This window comes from Carlito syrichta, unplaced genomic scaffold, assembly GCF_000164805.1.
Source record: "Carlito syrichta isolate Samal-C Ts95f unplaced genomic scaffold, Tarsius_syrichta-2.0.1 Scaffold312209, whole genome shotgun sequence".
Classification (NCBI taxonomy): Eukaryota; Metazoa; Chordata; class Mammalia; order Primates; family Tarsiidae; genus Carlito; species Carlito syrichta.
In genome coordinates this window covers 828,628-842,423 of record NW_007256305.1, presented here as the reverse complement: position 1 = coordinate 842,423, position 13,796 = coordinate 828,628, and the positions used below count along the sequence as shown (strand labels likewise).

Below are 13,796 nucleotides of genomic sequence, written 5' to 3'. Positions count from 1 at the left end.
CGATCCTTCCGCCTCAGCCTTCCGAGTAGCCGGAATTACAGGCACGCGCTACCACGCCCGGCTGATTTTTCGATTTATTGTAGAGATGAGGTCTCGCTGCCCAGGCGGGTCTCGAACCCACGGGCTCAGGCAATCCACTCACCTCAGCCTCCCAAAGGCGCAGGATTACAGGCTGAGCCACCGAGCCTGGCTGTATCCATTTTAGTATCTTTTAAATTTAATGAGCATGTATTAGTTTTACAATCAGAAAAATTTTTAATTTATTTATTTTTTATTTTAAAGATGTGGGGTACAATTCAGGGTTAGATACACAAATGTTCATTATGCAGGTACCCTTGTTGATGAAGTATGCTCCCCCTCCCCCGGCAGATTCCTACTACCACCAATCCTACCTCAGATATTTTTTTAATCAAAAAAAGAAAATGTGAGACAGCACTTTGAAAAATATAAAGTATTACATAAATACTAGTGTTTTTATGAAGCAATCGAGTATTATTTGACTTATTATATAGATCTAGGTCTCTCGGGTACTATTATTTTAAATAATTTTTTTTTCTATTTAGTCCAAGGCAAAAAACATGTTAAAAAACTATTTTGTACATGAATAGAACAAGATATAGTATAGAGAGCATCGTAATGTCAAATAATACATTTGACATTAATATAAAAAGTCAAAGAATTTGTGTGAGAGAGGACAATAACCTTTTTTCAAATGACACAGAATTTTCAGCTAAGAGAAAACACCTCCATTAGTGACACAATGCCATCAATAATTTCTCTGTCATGGCCACGCTAGCAACACTGTCATGGAGCCACCTATGTAGGCGCCGGCACACGGTTTGGACATGCCTCAGCGTGGCGACTGTCTGTCCCAGAAGGGGTGATTATAACGATGTGTTGGAGTGACTCCTAAGGAGCAATTTCCTGTCACTCCCTCAACTTGCTCTAAGAGCCATGATTCCATAAGGAGACCTGAACAATGAACTAAACAGCAATCTCTTCGAGCCAAACAAACTCACGTGAGTTTAAATGATAGGTGGGTGAGACACGAGTTTATTTTACAAAATTGTTATTTCTTTTTCAAATACATTAAAAATAAGGTGATTTAAATGTGACTTTCAGTAAATTTTTTAAAAGAAAAATTAATGCTATCTAAATGTTAGTCCAGATGAACGCTGTTCTTCATGAGCATATGCTATTATTTCCACGTGTGAGCCAACAATGACTGCATCCCTAAGGCATTTGACTAAGTCTTTCCCTGACTGTGTCCTCTTGGCCAAGAAAGTAATCACCAGTGAAAGATTATCAAACTAGTTTTTTTTAAAAAAACTAACAACATTCACATACTGTCGTCAAGAATTCTCTCGTAGAAAGTCACAAGACTCTGTCTTTGACCCATCTTGGTCAGCATTTTATCAACAACAGAGAAAGTTCCATTTTTTCAAACATGCAACTGATAAATAAGTGAAAGTATCTCTAACAAATTGAATTGAAAAATTAGAATTCAAAACTGCCTTGATAAAGAGGAAAAATAATTTGACAAGAGACAACATTTAACAAGGATAAACGTAAAGTTCTCGAAGTAGGCATGCACGATTAATTGCTCAAGCAGAGAACAAAGGAGACCTGGCTTTACAGCAGCTGCTAAGAAAAAAGACTTGGAAGTTGGATCTGACTTTGTACATGAACTAACAATGCACTGCTCCTGACTCACAAAGGAGGCCACCACACTATTTGGCTAGATAAATCAAAGAAGGCTGCCCTGACCAAGGGAGTTAATAGCAGCCCTGTGTTTTCTACTGCTCAGAGTACTCAGAGGTAGGGTATTGAGTTCAGGATGCTTCACTTTTAGGATGTTATGGAAGGAGGGGTGGGTGCCCAGTGGAACATGAACAGGTTGAGAGCTATCATTTAAGCGAACTAGGACCACACGACTCTGAAAGCAGAAAAACTTCCAGCAGGAGATACATCTGCTGGGGTCAAATATTTGAAGAGTTAGTACACAGAAGGTGCATATTTATTCTGTGGCATTCCCGAGGGCAATGGCAGGTCAGCAAGGGAGCTGTGTAGGGAGGCAGATTTCAATGCACTATGAGGAAGAAGAGGTTTTAAAATATTTTGTCCACTTGTCCTTGCTAATGAGCATTGGTCTTACCACAAATAAGACAAGGCTTAAGATCTGGGAGCACTGCAGACTACAGTCATTAGCATGACTTGATATCATAATGTTGTAAACATCTCATGCCTGGCCAGGTTCAAATGGCCACTGGGATAACATGGAAGGGATCCCTGCATTTGGTGGAACATTAGACCACTGTATCCACTAACCCTGTCCAATGCCCACGTTCTACACTTTAATTTCTCATCAGAGCTTTCATGAAGATACTCTTAGGATGTTTATGTAAGTAATATCTAAATATGCTTCACCTTAATAAATGAGAAAAAATGTAAATTTAAATGCAATCCAGAAGAGTCCAGAAGGTGAAATTCTACAAAAGTTTGAAAATTATAAATTAGTGTTGCCATAGAAACCCTAGTTGATATCATCCACTGCAGCTGAAACAGTTCTTGCTCGGGGAATATCAGAACAATAAATGAGTTTATATATTCAGTGCCACAAATCAGTACTAAATAACATCTTTAAGTGTCTTTATTTTTAATTTTTGAGGCAGTAGACTTACATTTTCTCCTTGAGTGGTCATGATTTTGATGTGGCACTAAATTGAGGCTAGAGTGTTGCAGTGGGGGTGATCAGTTACACCAAAAGCTAAAGTCACTGGAAACCCAGTGCATGTACTGAATCCACCATTCAAATTTCATGGGAGAAATATATAAGAAAGGACAAAGACCTGCCAGATCAGGCCATGTGCAGCTCCAGGAACCAGCATAACATCTTCCACTTTCCTCTTTAAAAATTACAGGACTGCTCACACTGCTACAATAAACACTTGTCGATCAGAAGTGGCAGTATGTCAGCTCAGACTGTCTCACTGCTGTTTACGGCACTTCAGCAAACGGGTTTTCTCGCTTATGTATTAGCAATCACCACAATATATGAAAGCCAGCCCACACCAAGAACAATATTGCCTCCAATCAAAATCATTCTTTTCTTCAATACTAAAGCTTTTTCCTTCTTTTTGTAAGCAACAAAGGCTTTAACAAAAGAACGTCCCAAACACCCACAGCTAAGGAAAGAATGGCTCCAACAAAGTAAGTGTGAAAAATCTGTCCCTGGTGTCTAATTTGTATATGAATCTTCCCCTTCAGGGTATTTTAGTGGCATCCGTTATTTGTAATTTATCAGCAAAGAATAGAAATAAAAGTTTATTTTGATGGCAGTACACCTGACTATTCAGAGATTTAAAAACCTGCTTTGTTAATTGTTATGCTATCCCAGCAGAGGATGTAAACATGCCTTTTTTTCCCCATGGCTTCATGCTGTACCCACAGACTCAGATGGATATTTTCACAAATGCAAACTATTAGGCAGGAAAGGACTCAAGCAAAATATGAAGGCAACCTGCCTCTGGTCTTTTTTCACCCTTGGTTGGGTAAAATCTGGGCCTCTTGAACCAGATTTCATTAACTCTCCTTATCAGTCTCAGGGAAGGGTCTATACAGTTATTCATCCTGAGGATTGAATGTCTAACAATTTTAAGTTACCATTGCCACAGCCTTTGCATTTTAGACTCTGGTGCTTGGCACTTTATATTTTATCTTATTTAGTCATAACTAAATCATAACAAAATAGTATATATTATTAATTTCACTTCATACATGAGAAAACTGAGGTTCAGGGACATTAAATAACTTGCTTAGGTTCATACAGCCAGCAATTACATGAGTCAAAATTAGGTCTTTTAAAAGCTAAAGCTTGTCCTTTTCTTCTTCTAAACCATACTGATCTTAGGAAAGAGAATGGAGTTCATATAATGCTGGCTTTCACATATCAGAGAGCATGAAACTGCTGATATTTGAAGTGCCCTTTCCAGTAGAATGGATTCTGAAACCACACCATAAAGGCAGCCACCTTTTTCATCCAAATGTAAGACCAGCCCTCCCACTGGATACAAAGACACAGGTGTATCATAATTTAAGAAAATCAGTCCTATATCTGCCTTTCCCTTCTCCTTACTAGATGCATATATGGTACCAATGGGACCCAGAGAGGAGTGGCACAGACAACTGGCAAGAAACTTTTGGTGTCGGGGTCTGGAGCCATAGAATAGCCAGCATCCAGGAAGCTCTTCAATTCTACAAATATCTGTTAAGTTTCCTGACCACAGCTGGTAGGTGTCAGTACTAAAGAGGCCTGGAAGAAAATGGCAGTGACCCAGCCTTAGGGCCTGTAGCTCAGGGGCAATACTATAGTCCCAAGAAGGCTTTGGAGAGACATGACAGGACCCTTACCCAAGACAATTTGGGATTCCCACACGAGAACTCAAAGCTGGAACTTGAGAATGTGGGAGACAAAGTTGAGCCCAGTGCAAAAGTGAAAACTGAGTTCTCTAAGAATGAGGCTGATTTATGGCTGCCAGGGCAGGGCAGACAGCAGGGTCAACCCAATGTGAGTCACTGAGGTTCAGAGGGAAGGGCCTACACTGGTCCTGATCCTGCAAATAAGGGAGAGAGAACCACATGAAGGCCATTTTCTGTAGATATACGACGTTCAAACTTTTATTCTTAGCACACGAACCTTTCACCTTAAAGTCTTATACAAACGCCTATTATGTAAACCAAATAAAAACAGCTGCCCAGGTTGAAACCAAGAAGGGATGTTCCTCTCGGAACCAGAGTTCAACAGAATGCAGCCTGCAAGCCACGCAGTAGAGAAGACACGGGTTGTACTGCCTCTCAGATTTCACTGGAACCTTATCCTCCTGGCTGTTATCTTGACTGTCATGGTTTCTTCCCATCACCTCCTCAAGGAGGGTTGCTCCTCCTGCCCAAACCTGATCAACTCTGGTTTCCTATAACAGGTTGGCATTTCCACTGGGAACACATAAAGCTCCGCAAATCTCTCAGGGCACAACACACAATCTTCTGGGTCTTTCTGACAGCTCATGTGCCCTTCCCGCCTAATCTTTTGGGCCAACTGATCACCAGATTGTTGCCCTTGGTGTCCTATGGCACCACTGACTTCTGTAGAGCACCATTCAGTGCTGGGCACGTCATTTTGTTTGATGCACATGACTGCATGATGTGCATATGGACACTCAAATCTCACTGACTCATTACCTTGCTGAGGATTCCAGAGCTAGATGTAGGGGAGCTGGGACTCTGGCCACCGTGGCAGGATGGGTGATCTCGGAGTCCTGGCTCTCTCTTTCTCCTGGTGCCTCACAAGCAAGAGGCATGCAGGGATTGTGATTCCACTCCCCCTTTCCCTATTCTACTGTCTATCTCAAAGCCCCCTCTCCCACACCACAAGGATTCCTGCTTCCCACTCCTGATGGTGACCGGGTGGGGCTGCTGGGCCAGCTGTGCTTTGATAGTGCTTTTCACACTGTATATATTGTACGAAAGACTTCCAGCTATAACACTCAGAATCCGTCGCTACAATTCTGAATTTTATCCAAAGTACTGTATACCTCTGGATTTAGAAAACTGAGCCATTGCTGCTTCTCTATAAAAACAGGGCTGACTTAATCATTCAATAAGCTCATGGACGTGGCTCATACAGGATGCATCTCCTGGAAATGAGGAGATGTTCTATGACAACACTGTCTCATAAAACTAGGCTACCACCCACACAGGTAATTTTAAATTTTCTAGTGACCACATTTTTTTAAAAATTAAAAATAAACATGAAATTAATTTTAATAATATATTCTCTTTAACCCACTATATCCAAAATATGACTGTTTCAATATATAACCAGCATTAAAAAGTGTCACATGAGATAATTTATATTCTTGTTTTCTATATAGTTTTCTAAGCTGTGGTGTATTTTACACTCACAGCACATCTCAGCTTGGACTAGCTCTGTTTCAAGTGCTCAACAGCCCTGTACAGCCAGTGGCAACAGTACAGAACAGCACAATTCTAGAATCTCTTCTCTGTTCCTATCCCTCCAATCATTGCTTTCTTTAATGGGGATGCCCTGGGCAGGGGGAGACAGTGAGGACCGGGATCATCAGAGGAGACTCTGACACACCAGAAGGCAAGGCCCAGATCACAAAGCAGCTTACGTGCCTTGCCCGGGAGCTGAGATTTTAATCTGAAGATGCTGAAACTCCGCTGAACAATTTTAAGCAGCGGAGAGTTGTGATCTGGTTTGCCTTTCAGAAAGGCAGCAGTGTGGGAAGAAAACTGGAAGCAGGTCAGGCAGAAGGCAGAGAGACCAGTTGTGAGGCTACTGCCTTAGTCCTCAAGAGGAGGGAAGGAGGTTTCAAGAGGGAAGGGTAGATTCAAGAGAGTTTGAAAAGACAGTCCCTCTGCAAGGTTGGCTGGCCAATAACATAAAGAGGTTGAAGAAAAGAGAGAGATCCAGAACAGCTTCCAGATTTTAAACATGGTGAAGCAGATTTCGTGAACTGAGATAGAGAACCCAGAAGGGATGTGCTGGACTGGAGTTGGGAGAAGTCATATTTGGAACTTGTTCAGGTACCTGGAGCAGATATCAGATAAGAATTCAAGGTCGGAGATGTAGATTTCCACAGAATCAATGGCATACAGGGAAAAACAGCATAAAAGCTGCCTCAGGGCAGATGTGACCATGAGCAGAGGGCTGAAAGGCTGAGCTCCTGGGACGCTGAGGCTTGGGAGGAGGAGAGGACTCCAAGGAGAAGCCCAACACAGAGCAGTTGGGCAACAGGAAAATTAATGAGGAGAGAGGAATAACTCAGAAAACAGGCAGGCAGCACTTCAAAGAGCAGAGAGCGGTCAATAACACTAAATGCCATGCGAAGGCCAAGAAATGGAAGACAGTCCTAGAAAATGGAACCTGTGGTTTGATTAGCAGAGGTGGCCAGCAGGAGAGGACAGGACTGAAGTGGGTTGCAGATGGAGGGCAGGTGGGGACTGCAGGTCCTTTAAGGAGCAGCCTGCTAAGTCTAGAAATGAGACAAACACATTCAGACCCAGAAAGAAAGGACCACATGGATTTTGTTTTGTTTCTATAAAGGATGAAAAAGACTTGCGTATGCTTGTGTGCCAGAAGAAAAGGAAGGGTGAGACCCCAAAGAAGAGGTCATGAAGCAAGAAGGAACAGCGTTCAGCAGAATTGGCCTCAAACAGGAAGAAGGGGACAGGAAGCAAGTAGCGGGAGGATCTAGCACGTATAAGAAAGATAGAACCTCCTCCCTGCAAAACTGTGTTTCCTCCATTAGAAAGATCAATGCAGTATCATTACACAAGAAGGTTCTTGCTTTCTTTCATAGTACTATGCATCATGCAGAAAGTCAGATAAACTGACACAGGAGCATAGGAAGAAATCACTGGAGCTCCATGTCTGTGGTCTTGGTACGTCCGAGTCTTCCACGCACCTTTGCACTTCTCATTCATAGAGTCATAGTGGTTGTTGACAGCTTGTGGCTTCTCTGCCTGGTTGGTTTCTGTGCAGAGGTGACAGGTAAATATTTTCAGGATCACCATGCATTACCTCACAGGGTGTTGTAAGAAAAAGCAAGGGCTTAGGTGTCAGATATAAACAGACTTATCTGCCATTTATCAACTCTGCAGGTTCAATCGAGTTCTGGAACTTCCTTGAGCTTCAGTGTCCCTTTCCAATAAGGGCACACAATCCCTACCTGGCAAGATCCCTTTGAGGTTGAAAGAGGATGATCAGTAAGTGATTACGATGATTGATAATGAAGACGACATTCACTGTGTTCTGAATCTTTAGGAACTGGGTGCTGCTAACAATGAATGAGTTGTTGTGACAGCATCTAGATCCCTAAGAATTAAATAATCAATCCTAGTGTGAAGAAGGAAGCTTAAAAGTCCAAATGGCCCCCAGTGTTGGTACCCTTTCTTCCTCACAGTGCATATGCAGTTCCTGCCCTCAAACTGCCTGCACTTGATTCCTGCTCTACAAATTACGAGCTACTCAACTTCTCCAGGTCTGTTTTGCTCTTTAGTAAAATGAGTGTAATAAGAGTATGTACCACATAGTATTGTTTTGAGAATAAAGGAGATAATCATGTAATTAAATAGCATGTTGCCTGGTACAGCCTATGCATATACATGTTTCATGAAGGGTGTTTACCACCTCCTGAAACAGCATGACCCCACCACAAGGTGACCATCCTTATATGGACCCCAAGTCTGTCTTCCTGAAACTGATCCCCCCTGGTTCCAGTTTACAGTCCATAGAGGTAGTTCCAAGAATCAGAACGAGGGTTCTGTATCAACAGCATGTTTACTACTCTATCCAGCTCTGCTAGGGGTGACAGGCCGTGTCCCACAGACGGCCGGCTGCTTGGGAACACAATCTGGGGTAGACCTCGCATTACATTACTGTGAAAGAGTCAACACTCGGCGGCATTTCCATAACGCAGCAGGCCTTTTCGAGCATTCTAAGTGAGCTGGAAGCTACCCAGGAACACATTGGTGATGCTGCTTCCAAGATTTATTTTGCATTTTATGTCACAGTCAGTTCAGCACTTGGCACCACGTGGAATGATTGCAGGTATCTGTATATTCTCTGGGTTCTGCCGCTGAACACTGCAGACCACCAATGCCCAGGAGAGTCCTCGCTGGGTTTCAGCTCAGAAGTGGCAATAACGTAAGAGCAAAAGCCAGAGTCAAAAAACCCTGGAACTCACCCTGTCACCCTTCCCCCATCCTTATATTCTCAACAGCTATTGAAATCTTATCCAAATCCTTTCAATAATAAGCTCAAACAACTGTTACTCTAGGAAGATCCCCTCCACCCTCCAACAGAAGGAAATTTTTCCCTTCTGAGCTCTCTTAGATTTGTGTTTCTGGGATGCATTTGTTATTTCTCTTGATGGACTATCAACTCTGTCCCAGCAGAAATGGTGCTTTGTACAAAACAAGACTTATCAAAGAATTAAATTTTGCCCCGAATACAATGTGATGAATGGGCAGACTCCCCTCTACATCACCTTTTACCTGCAGATAAATTACCTGGATGTTGTTTGTTTTTAACTTACAAGGATGCTTTTAAATGAAAAGGCTGAGTAGCCCTGCAACACAGCCTGGAACTTCTTATATAACATATAAGCTGAACTTTTATATAACATATAACTTTAGCCTAATTGTTTTATGTATAATACACTGGCATAAAGCCTGAATGCTTTTTTTTTTGCTCACTACTGGGACCCATCACTCCACCTTAAAATAACTCCAGCCTTCTTAATTCCAACTCACAACTGCCAGACTCCATCATTATCTCAACTCTGGGAAATGCCGAGTCCTCAGAATTCTCATAGCTGATGAATGGAGAAGTTGATTAGAACCACTGAAGAAAAATGGAGAAAATCTCTTTGACAGATGCCTCCTTCAAATGCCTATCCCTTTCATCCAATGTCAACATTAATTTCTATGTTAACAAATATTTATTGAGGTCATGACTAGGTGTCAGGCTGTGGGCTAGACTCTGGGGATCCAATGGTGAGCAGTACAGAGTCAATATCAAAGCCCATCATTAAAAAAAAAAAAAAAACTCCCTTAGAGTGCATTCATTTTCCAGGTATATTTATTCAAGGGCTTGCTATGACCAAGGGTCTGTAGATGGAAAGACAGCACATAAGGCAGATCAGTGGCCTCAAGGAGCTTACAATCTAGTCGGGAAAGCAAGAATGAAGCACACAACCTTTGAAAGGAGGATCAGATGGTCTAAAGGAACTATGCAACCAAAGGGGAAAAGAAGCCAATGGGAGTAACATGATCAGAGCAGGCCAATTTGCACTTGAATGTGGTTAGGTCATAGAAACAAGGAAGAGGCAGAGCATGAACAAAAGGCACAAACAGAAATAAGCATGTCATCTTAGAAGGGCAGCAAGATCCAACTTGCAGGAACAGAAGGTTCAAGATAGAAAGATGTAGAAAATGAAGTTGGTAAGTTAATTTGAGGCACCTCCAAACCGGGCTGAGAGGCTGGGTCATGGGGGAGGCCATGGAAAGTGTGTTACTGGAAAGGGCACCCGCTTTAGAATCAGAGAAACCAGAGCCCAATGTAGTGCTCTCACGAGACAATCATCGGAGAATGGTTCTTAGGAGAAGAGCTTTAGAAGGGTTGACAGTGAGCAGAATGGGGAGAAGGCAATCAGAGAGACCAAGATGCCCACTAGAGTCATCCTAGAAAACAGTGATGGCTGATGGCCTAGGGCCTGAGGGGCCAGTGAAGAAAGAAGAGGAGATGTGGGGCTAACTCGGGGAGATGGTGACAAAGGAAGAGGGAACAGGCCTCGACCTACAGTTTTGCAGAGAGAGGAGAGACAGTCAGGGCTACTTCCTAGATCTCCAGTCTGGGTGATAAAGAGAATGCTACAAGTATTGAGCAAAGCAAAGTCTTTTCATTGTAAAGTAAGAAGTTTAGCAGAGAACATGAAAAGTTTGTTATCAGGCGTGCAGCCTGTAGCCTGACAGTAAGACATCCACCGTGAAAAGTCTATTAATTAAGCAAGTGGGTAAATGGGAGTGGTTTCTTGGTAAGGACTAAAAATAAAGATCTGTATGATGCAGAGATAGAAAACATCCCGTTTAGGCCGGGCTCGGTGGCTCAGCCTGTAATCCCCTGCTTTGGGAGGCCGAGGTGAGTGAATTGCCTGAGCCCGCGGGTTCGAGACCCGCCTGGGCAACTTGGCGAGCCTTCATCTCTACAATAAATCAAAAAATTAGCCGAGTGTGGTAGTGCACGCCTGTAGTTCCAGCTACTTGGAAGGCTGAGGCGGAAGGATCACCGGAGCCCAGCAGGTAGAGGCTGCGGTGGCCGGAAGCGTGCTACTGCACTCCAGTCTGGGCGACAGAGTGAGACTCCAACTCAAAAGAAAAAAAGAAAACATCCCGTTTAAGAAGACCATCATACCTAGTGATCTGTCACAGAAATAAAGAACTGAATACCGCATGTTCTCACTCATAAGTGGGACCTGAACATTAGTCACATTAGCACAAGGGAGGGATCAGCAGTCGCTGGGTGCTTGGGTAGGTGATGTGAGGGACATATAACCTCACAAAGGGTACCTGGACCTTTACCAGGGAAAGTGAGGGCCAGTTGGAGGTCCAAACTTCACCTGCATGCAGTCTACTTGTGTAGTTAATCCTTACTTGTACTCCACATCTCTATAATAAAATAGTAAATAAATTTAATTTTTAAAAATAAAGATACCACCTAATAAACTTTTTTTTTTAATTATGTAAATAGAAATAGATCTTCACAGACTATTTTTCTCAGCTCTGGTACTTAGGGGATCCTATCCATTTCCACGACACAGAAAGAATAAACTTCTGTAGAAATTCAACATATGGCCTATTTACATAACAAGCCTCACAACTCCAAATTAGCCATTTTGATGTGTCAAGGAAATAACACCTTCATAGCAGACTACTTCAAAAAAGGGAAGGAAAAAAAAGAAAAGTTTGTTTTTCTTCTATAATTATGTTTACTGGGTTTTTAACTGTTTATATCAAGAGAATCATATTTTAATTGTGTGGTTACACTCAAAGGTGGAAGGGAAGAAGAGTGGTGGAATGAACTGATTAGCTGAATTATATACAATCATTCAGAGAACAATAAACAGACTCAATCACGTAAGTCTGTCCATATTTGTACCCTCAGGTCCTGTGCCATGCTTGCAAAAGATACCGTTCTATGTACAGAAATTTTAATGATCACAGTCAAATGACAGTGATAGCGCACGCCTGTAATTCCGGCTACTCGGAAGGCTGAGGCAGAAGGTTCGCCGGAGCCCAGCAGGTCGAGGCTGCGGTGGCCGGGAGAGGCCACTGCACTCCAGTCTGGGTGACAGAGTGAGACTCAACTCAAAAAAAAAAAATGACAGTGAAAGTGCTATAGAAGATGACTTAGAAAAAGTACTACTGAGCAGTGACTAAGCAGTACCTGTCGAATCCATACAGCGCACACTCCACTCTTGTCACACGGCAAGACAGGTAGCAGTGGCCTACATCTCCCCATGTGCAACCTCGACTTCCTTCATCTTATCCAAACTGTAACCAGAAGTCCTAGTCCTGGCCCCAGTTCACAAGATGCTGATGAGAACTGCACAAAGGTAACTGAATGGAGACCCCCTGTAAACCTCCAAGACACAACCATGAATGAGTACTCATTGTGAATGAGGGCACGATTTTCTGATCGCACAATGAGAAGCTGCTAACAAATTAGGAGCCAAAGTGAGCCTAAAGCTTAATTTCTGATGGGAAGGATCACCCCTGACACAGCAAAGGTGATGCTGAAGATGCTTTGGATCAGCAGTGCTTCAAAGACAGTAGTAGGGTGGCCTAAATTTTCTTTCACTGATCATGCCATGGCAGGGTACTTCACAACGTCCTCTTGAAAACCAGTGCAAGCAGAGGAACTATCAGCTGAAGACTTTCATTAGGGGGCTCCCTAAAACAAAATGAATACAAAAGGAGCCCCGATCATTTTGCCTGTCTTAATGAGCACATTAAACTAAGTTGATTCTTAGGAAATCATTTAATATTTTCAGAGATTAAAGAAAGAAAATTGCCAATTAATACACTCCTTTCCCAGATGTTCATTTTCTACTAATTTCTTAACTATTCTCTGCATCCAAGTAATTGTATTTTTATGCAAATGATCTTTTAGGGCTAGTCTCTGTGTGTGTGTGCCTCTGTGTGTGCATATTTAAAGTTACACAGATACAGAATTTGACATGTTTTCTGTTCTGCTGCTCCACAAAATAGGTTTTTAACACAGCTTGAGTTTATTCCAAAACTCTAATTAGAGACTGCAGTGCTTGCCTTGTCCAAATAGAAAAGCATTTCCAAGGTTGATTTTTTTCCCCCAGTTAAAATCCAACAAATATTATCATACACAGATGTTTTTAAACACTACAGTTACTAGATAAAACTGCCCCATTTAACAACACATTGTTTTCTGGTTAACTAACACAATTTCACAAGGCCTACAAAATACTTTATCCAGAAGGATACTTTACACTTTATTTTCAGAGTCTCTTTCAAAATGATTGGTTTTGTTACTTGAATAGTCCTTTTTTTTCTTTCAGAATGAAGCGATTTCTGACTTCCTGTCCTTTCCTTTCCCTGCCATATTACACATCTGCTTAATCTCTGCAAAACAAAATCGGTCAGAGTGGCGATGAATCGTTCCTTTAAACTAAAACGATGTTAAAAAGATCACATACGACCTTACTCTTTTAAAAACTAGCATAAAACCTCTTTCTCTGCACAAGTCCTAAAATTTCAGTGTCGTTTTGTCTTAAAAGTCTGTGGGCTGGTAAATATTAAAAAATAAAATAAAATAAGAGAGCAAGTGAAAATGCACTCGCAGGAAAATGCTGTACAGAAAGAATCTTTAATGAAAGTGCCATGTCTCCAAAACCGTGACATCCGCTACAGCCAGGACTGCGGGGGACTGAAAAACCCATCAAGTTCACAGGCACACACCAGTCCCCGAGCGCTGGGATCCCTCGACTCGCGAGGATGGGGGCTCCGGCCGCATCCCCGATCGGGTAAAGTCCGGGCCCTGCACCCCGCGCCTGCAGGGAGCGGGACCCCGGGGCGGGGCGGGGCGCGTGGAGCGACCCTCGGGGACCCGCAGGAGCCGAGCGTGAGAGAGGGCGGAGAGGAGCTCCCCGCGCCCCCCAACAGCCCTCGGGCGCCGGGAT

General features: G+C 42.6%; 1 protein-coding gene across 4 annotated transcripts in view; it reads right to left on the bottom strand.

Annotated features, from left to right (window-relative positions):
• Positions 1 to 13,796, bottom strand: part of SPATS2L (spermatogenesis associated serine rich 2 like) — a 180,372-nt gene that overhangs the window by 164,900 nt on the left and 1,676 nt on the right. The gene's annotated exons all lie outside the window — the stretch shown is intronic.